Here is an 11,023-nt window from a genome sequence, read left to right on the forward strand (position 1 = left end):
GTATTTGTCATTTAAAACTTCAACCTCCTACCTCTCTTTCAAAGTCCAGTGACAGGACCTTTTTTTGGAAGGGGAGCTTTTTAATTTTTACTTTTTAATTAATTTATTTTGATTGGAGCATCTTTTATTAAGGGCTAAAATAAATGATCAATTACCTTGAAGAATTAGTGTGACTGACATTAAAATAATTAAAATCCACTATTTTTAAGGTGATGTTATTAAATACTGAGCATGACCTAATAATAGTTAAATAAAAAGGCACAAGTTCTATTTCATGTAAAGTTAGAAAATAATTTATTTTGATGAATAAAAGGCAAGAAGGAGCAACATTTTGATCTAGACTTCATGTTATTTATTTAATTTATTGCAATTATAAAAATATTACAGACTCATTCCAAGTGCTCTTTTGTAAAAGAAATGTTTATTCTCCTAGAAAACAGAAATTTAAAAGAGTATAGCTTCTGTGTTCTATGTGCTATTTTAGAGATAATTAAGAAGTGCACAACTACCTTAGTTTTCTAAAGTTAATTACAAATAGAATGACAAGTCCTGGACAGATCATTGTGGCGGTAAAGACAAACTTGGGATTTGTCAAGAGACACACCACTAGAGTCCACTGTATCAGAGAACTGTCAGACTCTCCACGAATATGACAGAGCCGTGTCAGTCCTAGCTCTATCCCTGGATCACATGGAGGTCAGATATCCCAGCTTCTCACCTGACGTTAGTGGCCATCTCCTGTGTGAGCGCCCTGCGCATATGTGCATCTTCTAAGTAACATTCTCTCTTTAAAAAAAGATGGTTTACAGTTGGTTTACAATGTCGTCTTACTTCCTGCTGCACAGCAAAGTGGACCAGCCGTCTCCACTGCTTGTCAGATTCTTTTCCCACACAGGTCATTACAGAGCTCCTTGTGCTATACCATTGGTCCTTACTAGTTTTTTATTTTATATATAATAGCGTGCAATGTTATCTTTTAATCCAGAATGAAAACCTATTGAGAACAGTCTTATGAGGGAATCGCATCTATGTCTTACAGAACAGAGCCTACAATCCAAGCTGCTGTAATACTGAATAAGCAGAAATTTCCTCCCAAAATTTGACAAACAGAAAGTATATTCCTCCGAAGCATGCTGCTATTAAAATACATGTGGCAACTAGGTCTCTGGGTATTCTGAGATACTGCCTTCCTTCAAAATAGATTTAAAGTTACAAATGGAAAACACTCTGAGTTCTACTCTCCATGCAAATAAAGGCATTGTATTTGTAAATAGGAGGGTCCCGCTAAGGAGGGTCCTAGGGACAGTTTGCACATTTGTATTTCATTTTACTTCATTCCATTTTAGCTTTTATAGCGCTTATTTGTGGCAGGGCTTTTTCTACAGAGATTGTAACTGAACAAGAGCTCCAGGTGCTGTGCTTTGAAATCCATTCCTAAGTTCGTGCCAAGGTTGTACCTCACACAGGCTGCTCTGGGACGATTACTTAGCTGCCAGACTGGCTCCTGGGAGACGTGAGATTCTTAGATGGCCAACACTAGTGAAACATTCCTTACATTCCCTTGAACAGCAGCATAAGATGTTTCCACTCAACATTTTCTAAATTCAACCCTATCCAATTGTTCCAAAGAATATATGAAATGTTTTATTTCATGATTTTAGCATATTCCTGAAATTGTGACATTTTTAAAGATTAAATACAGAAAACATATATATATATATATATATATATAGTATATTAAGAAATTGATATCTATTATGCTTGATTTCACTTATGGATGTTACTGCAGAATCATAATTAGCATGCCTGAAAAATTAAACCTTATATTAAGAAAAATCAGAAATGAGCATAAATAGTGTTTTTTAAAAATATGATGCCAACCTTATTTACTAATACTCAAAATTTATTCTTCAAAATAGACGTTATATGGCAGAAACTAATACAACATTGTAAGGCAATTATACCCCAAAAAAAATTGCTGCAAAAAATAGACATTAAATTGGAAATATGAGTGGTGGACACAGCAGGGGAGGGAGAAGGTGGAACTAATTAAGTAGTATTGAAGTATATTCATTAACATATGCAAAATAGATAACTAGTGGGAAGTTGCTGTGTAACAAGGGAGCTCAGTTCAGTGCTCTGCAATGACCTTGAGGAAGGGGAGGATGGTGGGTGGGAAGCAGGCTCATGATATGTGTATACTTATGGCTGATTCACCTTGTTGTATGGTGGAAAGCAACGCAACATTGTAAAGCAACTATCTTCCAAATAGAAACTTAAAAAAGAATGCTAGGATGCCTAGAGTTGCCATGTGATGAATGCATGAATGTTCATTATATTTATTGTTTTGAATATGTTTGAGATTTTTCCATAATAAAACATTTAAATTATAAGCATAACAAACTCACTGCCAACAGCTGTTAAAAAATAATAAAATTTTCTCACTCTGTATAGGATTTAAACTCTTTTTTCTAGGTTTGTAAAAGAAACCAATCATTTTTCAAAGATCCTCTAGAAACAACTGCTAAAACTGACAGGTTTATAAACATATATTTGTAAAATTAGTGTCAAAACTGAAGTAAGATGAGTTTTTAAAGTTTTTAATGTAAAGGTATTAGACACTATTTTAGTTTTCGAGACACTTTAAGGTGCAAAACCTCTACCCAGATTTATCAAAGTCCTAAATTTTGAAAGATTACTTCTCCCAGCACCTAACATTATCTAAAGAATTTCTACAAATTCTAAATGCTTTTCTGTTAAAAAGAAAAAAGAAAATCTTCTGAAAGTGGAGATAAAACTGGATTTTTTAAATGATTGAAATCATAATTCAATTGATAACTCAAAATATAAAAGCAGCAATTACATTTTATTATGCATCATTATAGTTCATACGAGTTTATAATGTAAAATGTACAAATGGATAAGATTATTTTGTCATTTTATGCTAACTTTAAATCCATGGCTGATTCATGTCTATGTATGACAAAACCCACTACAATATTGTAAAGTAATTAGCCTCCAACTAATAAAAATAAGTGAAAAAAAAAAAAAAAGAACCCTCTAAAATCCTAGAATATTTTACCTGAAATATAGTGCTCATAATAAAAAAATTATGCTTGATACATATATTATTGCATTTATTGTACATGGGATTTTAAGGCAACCAAGACCTTGTGCAAGCATTAATTTTCTTTGCCTCTCAAGCCACATATAGACTTTTGAAAACACATTCTGCTCAACTGTGTCTCAACAGTAGATTATTGATGATTTGAGTATAAGAGTCAAGGTTTTTTTTTTTTTCACTTTTGCATTTCAATAGAAAGGAAACCAGATATGAAACTGATTTATTCAATGAAAATCTTTTTAATACATATTGCATTTTATTGAAACTCAGATGTCATTGTTGGACTCTAAAGAAAGCTGAGCTCTGAAGAATTGATGCTTTTGAGCTGTGGTGTTGGAGAAGACTCTTGAGAGTCCCTTGGACTGCAAGGAGATCCAACCAGTCCATCCTAAAGGAAATCAGTCCTGGGTGTTCGTTGGAAGAACTGATGATGAAGCTGAAACTCCAATACTTTGGCCACCTGTTGCTAAGAGCTGACTCATTGGAAAAGACCCTGATGCTGGGAAAGATTGAGGGCAGGAAGAGAAGGGGATGACAGAGGATGAGATGGTTGGATGGCATCACCGACTCAATGGACATGGGTTCGGCTGGACTCCAGGAGTTGGTGATAGACAGGGAGGCCTGGCGTGCTGCAGTTCATGGGGTCGCAAAGAGCTGGACATGACTGAACGACTGAACTGAACGTAATAACACCTGGTAAATGACCAAAAGGCAAAAAAAGGGGAAACTTCATTCACTGCTTCTCAGAAGGAATATAATTGCCAAAAACATTTTAAAGAACTATTACACAACATTGAATAAAGTTGATATGATAGACAGAACAATGATCCCCAAAATGTCACTTTCCTAATCATCAAAATCTGTTAGGTTACATGCAAAAGGGGATTAAGGTTGCAGATGGAATTAAGGTTGCTAATTAGCTGACCTTAAAATAAACAGATTACTCTGGATCATCTGGGTGGACCCAATGTAATGAGTTTTTAAATGTGGATAAACTTTCCCAGTTGTAAGAGAAAGATGTGTCTATGGAAGAGGTCAATTGAGATTTGTGAAGGAATCAACTTACCATTGCTGGCTTTAATGATGGAGAATGGGGCCATGAGCCAAAGAATGTGGACAGCCTCAAGAACAGGGGTTCTCAAGCCCTGGGATCTAGTGCCTGCTGATCTGAGGTGGAGCTGATGTAATAATAAAGAAACAAATTGTGCAATAAATGTAATGCATTTGAATAATCCAGATACCATCCTCAAGCCTACATTCTGGGTCTGTGAAAAAAATTGTCTTAAAAAACTCTGGTACCTGGTGCCAAACAGATTGGGGCTGCTGCCTTACAACCAAGGAAGAGTAGAAAACAGATTTTCCTTACAGCCTCCTGAAAAAAATGCAGCCCTGCAAGCATATTCATTTTATCTCAGTGAGACCTGTATCAGCCTTATGATCTACGGAACATATATAGCAAATATATATATATATATATATATATATATATATTTTATTTTAAGCTATTTTAAGCTACTCAGTTTGTAGAAATTTGTTACTACATCAGTAGAGTTGAAGAAGCACCTGTTCTTTTAATCAGCAATTCTACTTCTAAATATAAGCTTTTGAGGAACTCTTGCACTTTTGCACATCAGATAGAAATTAAGCTGCTCATTGCAGCATTTTTTTTTTTTTTTTGTAAAAAAGAAAGCTGGAAACAATTTAAGTATTATTATGGGAATGAATATAGTGACATAGATTATGTTATTGAAAAGCTTAAATAGACAAACTATATCATTATACTTCCTTGGTGGCTTAGACGGTAAAGAATCCACCTGCAATACAGGAGACCTGGGTTCAGTCTCTGAGTTGGGAAGATCCCCTGCTGGTGAGCATGGCAACCCACTCCAGAATTCTTGCCTGGAGAATGCCTATGGACAGAGGAGCCTGGCAGGCAAAAGTCCATGGGGTCGCAAATAGTTGGACATGACTGAGTGACTGAGGATATATTATTATATTCCACCATAAGTAAATTTCAAAAATGCAATATTAAAGGCAAAAGTAATTTACGGAATAACACAAATAGCATGATACCATTTATTCAAAATTATAAAACACACAAAACATTATATTATTTTTTAATACATACATATATGGTGAATTTTTCATACTGTTCATACAGAAGTTTGTGACACTGTACAAGAGACAGTGAGCAAGACCATCCCCAAGAAAAAGAAATGCAAAAAAGCAAAATGGCTGTCTGAGGAGGCCTTAAAAATAGCTGTTAAAAAAGAGAAGTGAAAAGCAAAGGAGAAAAGGAAAGATATACCCATCTGAATGTAGAGTTCCAAAGAACAGCAAGGAGACATATGAAAGCCTTCCTCAGTGATCAATGCAAAGAAATAGAGGAAAACAAAAGAATGGGAAAGACTAAAGATCTCTTCAAGAAAATTAGAGATACAAAGGGAACATTTCATGCAATGATAGGCTCAATAAAGGACAGAAATGGTATGGATCTAACAGAAGCAGAAGATATTAAGAAGAGGTGGCAAGAATACATACAAGAACTGGATAAAAAAGATCTTCACGACCCAGATAGTCATGATAGTATGATCACTCGCCTAGAGTCAGACATCCTGGAATGTGAAGTCAAGCGGGCCTTAGGAAGCATCCCTATGAACAAAGCTAGTGGAAGTGATGGAATTTCAGTTGAGCTATTTCAAATCTTGAAAGATGATGCTGTGAAAGTGCTGCACTCAATATGTCAGCAATGGAAAACTCAGCAATGACCACAGGACTGGAAAAGATCAGTTTTCATTCCAATCCCTAAGAAGGCAACACCAAAGAATGCTCAAACTACCACACGATTGCACTCATCTCTCATGCTAGTAGAGTAATGCTCAAAATTCTCCAAGCCAGGCTTTAGCAATACATGAACCGTGGACTTCCAGATGTTCAAGCTGGTTTAGAAAAGATAGAGGAACCAGAGATCAAATTGCCAACATCCGCTGGATCATCAAAAAAGCAAGAGAGTTCCAGAAAAGCATCTATTTCTGATTTATTGACTATGCCAAAGACGTTGACAGCGTGGATCACAATAAACTGTGGAAAATTTTGAAAGAGATGGGCATACCAGACCACCTGACCTGCCTCTTGAGATACCTGTATGTAGGTCAGGAAGCAACAGTTAGAACTGGACATGGAACAACAGACTGGTTCCAAATAGGAAAAGGAGTACGTCAAGGCTGTATTTTGTCACCCTGCTTGTTTAACTTATATGCAGAATACATCATGAGAAATGCTGGGCTGGGGGAAGCACAAGCTGGAATCAAGATTGCCAGGAGAAATATCAATAAACTTAAATATGCAGATGATACCATCTTTATGGCAGAAAGTGAAGAACTAAAGAGCCTCTTGATGAAAGTGAAAGAGGAGAGTTAGAAAGTTGTCTTAAAGCTCAACATTCAGAAAACTAAGATCATGCCATCTGGTCCCATCACTTCATGTCAAATAGATGGGGGATCAGTGGAAACAGTGGCTGACTTTATTTTGGGCAGCTCCAATATCACTCCAGATGGTGACTGCAAGAAATTAAAAGATGCTTACTCCTTAGAAGGAAACTTATGACCAACCTAGACAGCATATTAAAAAGCAGAGACATTACTTTGCCAACAAAGGTCTGTCTACTCAAGGCTATAGTTTTTCCAGTAATCATGTATGGATGTGAGAGTTGGACTATAAAGAAAGCTGACCACCAAAGAATTGATGCTTTTGAACTGTGGTGTTGGAGAAGACTCTTGAGAGTCCCTTGGACTGCAAGGACATCCAACCAGTCCATCCTAAAGGAGATCAGTCCTAGGTGTTCCTTGCAAGGACTGATGTTGAAGCTGAAACTCCAATACTTTGGCCACCTCATGCGAAGAGCTGACTCATATGAACAGACCCTGATGCTGGGAAAGATTGAGGGCAAGGGCAGAAGGGGACGACAGAGGATGACATGGTTGGATGGCAACTCCGACTCAATGGACATGAATTTGGGTAAACTCCTGTAGTTGGTGATGGACAGGGAGGCCTGGTATGCTGTGGTTCAGGGGGTTGCAAAGAGTTGGACATGACTGAGTGACCAAACTGAACTGAACTGATGATGAATTTTTAAAAACATGAATGAAAATGATCCACACAAGCCTCCTCTCTTGTAGAGGTGGAATGAGCATAAATAAATGATGGAATAGGTGTAGTGTCTTTGTAGAAATGGGGAATAAAGGAGGCCTAAGTAATTGCACCCAATCAATTATAAAATTATTATAAAATACTAAAGTGAAGCATTAATATTTAGTGAATATTGACAGCAACAGGCTTCATCATTTTTTAATTAATTTGTTTTGAAATATTTGATACTGTATAATATAAAACAGAGATAAAAGAAAAATGATAGTGAAAGCTCTGGGTTGACTTCTAGCTCTGGTAATAACTTTATTAGGATTTTAGGCATGGGGTTAGAGGAATAGTATATTTGAACAATGATATATTTGAAGCATTTGCAAATTTAAATGATCATAACTAAGCTTGGTAAGAAGATAATATTTGATGTACCAGGAAGTACACTCAGCACCTTACATATATTATCTCATTTATCTCATAGCAATCATCATGAAGAATGAGGCAGTTTCTACTATAATTTTCTTCTATACAACTGAAAAAGCAGAAAAATACTTAACCTAAAAACATTAAGTATTTTGTCCAAGATCATATATCTGGTGATTGGCCAAGTGGGATGCAATAAACCCAGTGAATAAAACACCAAAGAATGTACTCTGAACCACCAGGGCAACCTCTATAGACCTTAATAAGGAAAAAAAAAAAATCTCTCTGTGTGCATCAGAAAACTCCTCCCTGTTACTTAAGATGCACCTCAATATCTCAATTTTACAGAGAAAGTAAATGACCCTAACTTTCAATAGAGTTTGTGTGAGACTTAAATGTACAAATACTTGTGAATATAAAATATCTAGTGTCAACTGAAAGAAAACCACATGCTGTAAGAGCTGTGAGTTTAAATTTTAATCAGGGTCTTATTGCGGACTACAGCCTGGAAAACAGTTTCTCAGATAGCTCTGAAGAACTGCTCCAAACAGGTAGGGAGGAAAGGCAATATCTGAAGAACTTCTCCAAACAAGTAGGGAGGAAAGGCTATATATATATATACGGCTAAGGAATATGTGCAGTCAAGCACACATTTTGGTAAAATATTACTGCTAGTCACAAATAACAGATATCTCAGTTAATTATTTTGATGCTTTTCTGCATATGTGAAGTTATAAGAATCTGAGTTTATTAAAATTCTTCCTAAAATAGACATCAAATTTGCTAAGAAGCTTGTTTTTCCAAAGCATAGAATGCCTCATCCAGTTTTCCTCCAAAACCCTTCCAGGGTGCACTGTCCAGTCATCGACTGAAGGGGCTAGTGACTTAACCTTATAGGATGGTGAAGAAAATCCTTTGATTTTATGCTGGCAACATCTCTTCCCCCAGTGGTCAAGCTTTCTTTCACTCCCTGTCCTCCCGCTCTTCCTTTATCAAGTATTCTCCATAAGAAAGACTTATAAGAAAAATGCTATTGTTTTGTGCTTATCAACAGTGATGCTATGGCTAGAAACACGTGGGAGCACTCATCTGGGCCCAGAAATCTTCCCACAGATAATTCTCCTTTCAAAATTCATGTTGTGGCTGGACTAGCCCTTGTGGTTCTTACTGTGATTGCAAGATGCCCTTAGTCATAACCATCAGGAAACTTCGAAGGACAAAGTTTATTACACACACTTCCTGGAGGGTACACCTCGGACCTCAGAGTGAGGTGGGGGAGAGTAATGATGTGGGGAGGTTAGGAAGTGGGGGAGATGGGTGTTTGGGAAGGTGGGGAAGCAGATCTGGGCTTCTGATTTTATTTGGTTGAGGGTGGGGGCCTGAGGTTTCACAGGTTCCATTGCTTATTGGTAATAGAAAGCATGAGTGGTTAAGAGCCAGAAGGGAAAAGCAAGTGATCAAAAGGTCTATTATGAAGTCAACCAGCTACCAGATATCTCTGAAACAAAGGAAGAGGGTGGGGCCTACAGGGGAAAGGGGTAGGATGCCCCCTCTCGCAGACTCTCACTAAGTCCTGTTCCCAGGTGAAGCTGCAGAGGATGGAGAGTGTGCTGGACCAGCTCGAACAGTTGATTGCAGTGGAGGCCGACACAGGCAATTTCCACACTGTTGACTAGTACAAGCCCCAGAATGCCACAACCAATACATCCTTGATCCTGGCCATGGCACAGACACCCACCTATCAGGAGCTGGTGGAGGATGTCATAGCCTATGCAGGAGCCTGGATGGGTCACAAGAGTAACAAATTGTAAATGCTCTTGATAAATTTTATTTGCTATTTGAAGCAGAAATATTGAAGAAAATTCTGGACTGGGTATCCATGGAAGTGGATGCAAGGCTCTCTGTCAATAAGAATGCCATGTTGGCCCTGCCCAGCACCTCATCAAGAGACACAAGGAGGCCAGGATCAGCAAGGACTGGATTCTGATAAAGCTGTCATCCACCTGAGAAGGAATTCAGTCTGGAAAGAAGCTAGAGAAGGAGCATGGCATGCATTACAGGATGACCCTACTCTTATCCTTTGCCCAGGAGATGGCCTGTGCAGAGACAGGTGAACTCATGTCCCCATTCCTGGGTTGCATCTTCGGCTGTCATGTGGCCAACACATACAAGAAGTTGTAGGAACCCCTGGAGGACTCACTAGTGAAGAGTGTCAACAAGATCTGCAACTATTACAAGAAGCTCCACTATAAGATGATCATCACAGGTGCCTACTTCCACAGTACTGCTAGGTCAGGGCCCTGGAAGCCTGCTGTTTCCTCACCCCCTCAACCCAGGTCAAAGACCACGGAAAGATGGTGCCCGCACTGTTCACCAAGGTGGTACAGCTCTGGAGAAGTTCCACCTGGATGAAAAATCCATCTGCTGACTGCACAAGGAGGACCACATGGTCATGGAGAAGCTCCCCAATGGTATCCATAGGCTTGCTGCAGAGACTATGAAGCTGAATCAGATGCTGATGAAGGAATGTTCAGCGTGGAGAATGGAAAATAGCACAACTCCTAAAGCTGGACCACAAGATCTGCACTATCTTTGAATTGGGGCCTAGTTGCATATGTTTTGAAATGAATCTTGGGTTCTTTACTACTTTTAATAGGGAGGAACCATAGATACTTGATTATATGTAAAACTTTTTTATTTTTTTAATATTTTGTTTTTTTTTGTTAAATAGATAACCAGTTGGAGTTTGATGTGATGCAGGGCGTCCAAAGCTGGTGCTCTGTGACAACCTGGAAGGATGGGGCAGGGAGGGATGTGGGAGGGGGTTCAGGGTGGAGGGGACATACGCTTGCCTATGGCCGATTCACACTGATGTATGGCAAGAACCATCACAATATTGTTAAGCAATAATCTCCCAATTAAAATAAATTTAAAAAAATAAACAAAAAAAATTAGAAAAGATCCCCCCCCAAAAGCCATCAGAGAGTGTAAGTCTTTTGAACATGAGCTGCCCATTCTCCTTGCTTGGTGCCCAGCAATAAATGCTGTATTTTCCTTCACTGCAACCTGGTATCAATAGATTGGCTTTGCTGTACATCAGGTGAGCACACCTAAGTTTGGTTTGGTAACTTTGGCTATTCCAGCCAAAGAAGAACCAGTGAGGATAGTTCTATAAAATGTGCAAAGTTGGAAGATTTGATAGAAGGAAGTTTCACTGTCTATTACTTTACCCATAGGAGACTTTTATGTTATATTATATATGTAGAATACTTCAGACAAACATAACAGAAAAAATAAAAAAGTAGCCTAATTTCAGCAAAAATTTCTCTTCCAAAT

General features: G+C 37.9%; 1 pseudogene; it reads left to right on the forward strand.

The window, feature by feature from the left end:
* Positions 1 to 819: 819 nt before the first annotated feature.
* On the forward strand, positions 820 to 10,240 carry LOC122447272 (annotated as a pseudogene).
* Positions 10,241 to 11,023: the final 783 nt, after the last annotated feature.

The sequence above is a fragment of the Cervus canadensis genome, chromosome 9, assembly GCF_019320065.1.
Source record: "Cervus canadensis isolate Bull #8, Minnesota chromosome 9, ASM1932006v1, whole genome shotgun sequence".
Classification (NCBI taxonomy): domain Eukaryota; kingdom Metazoa; phylum Chordata; class Mammalia; order Artiodactyla; family Cervidae; genus Cervus; species Cervus canadensis.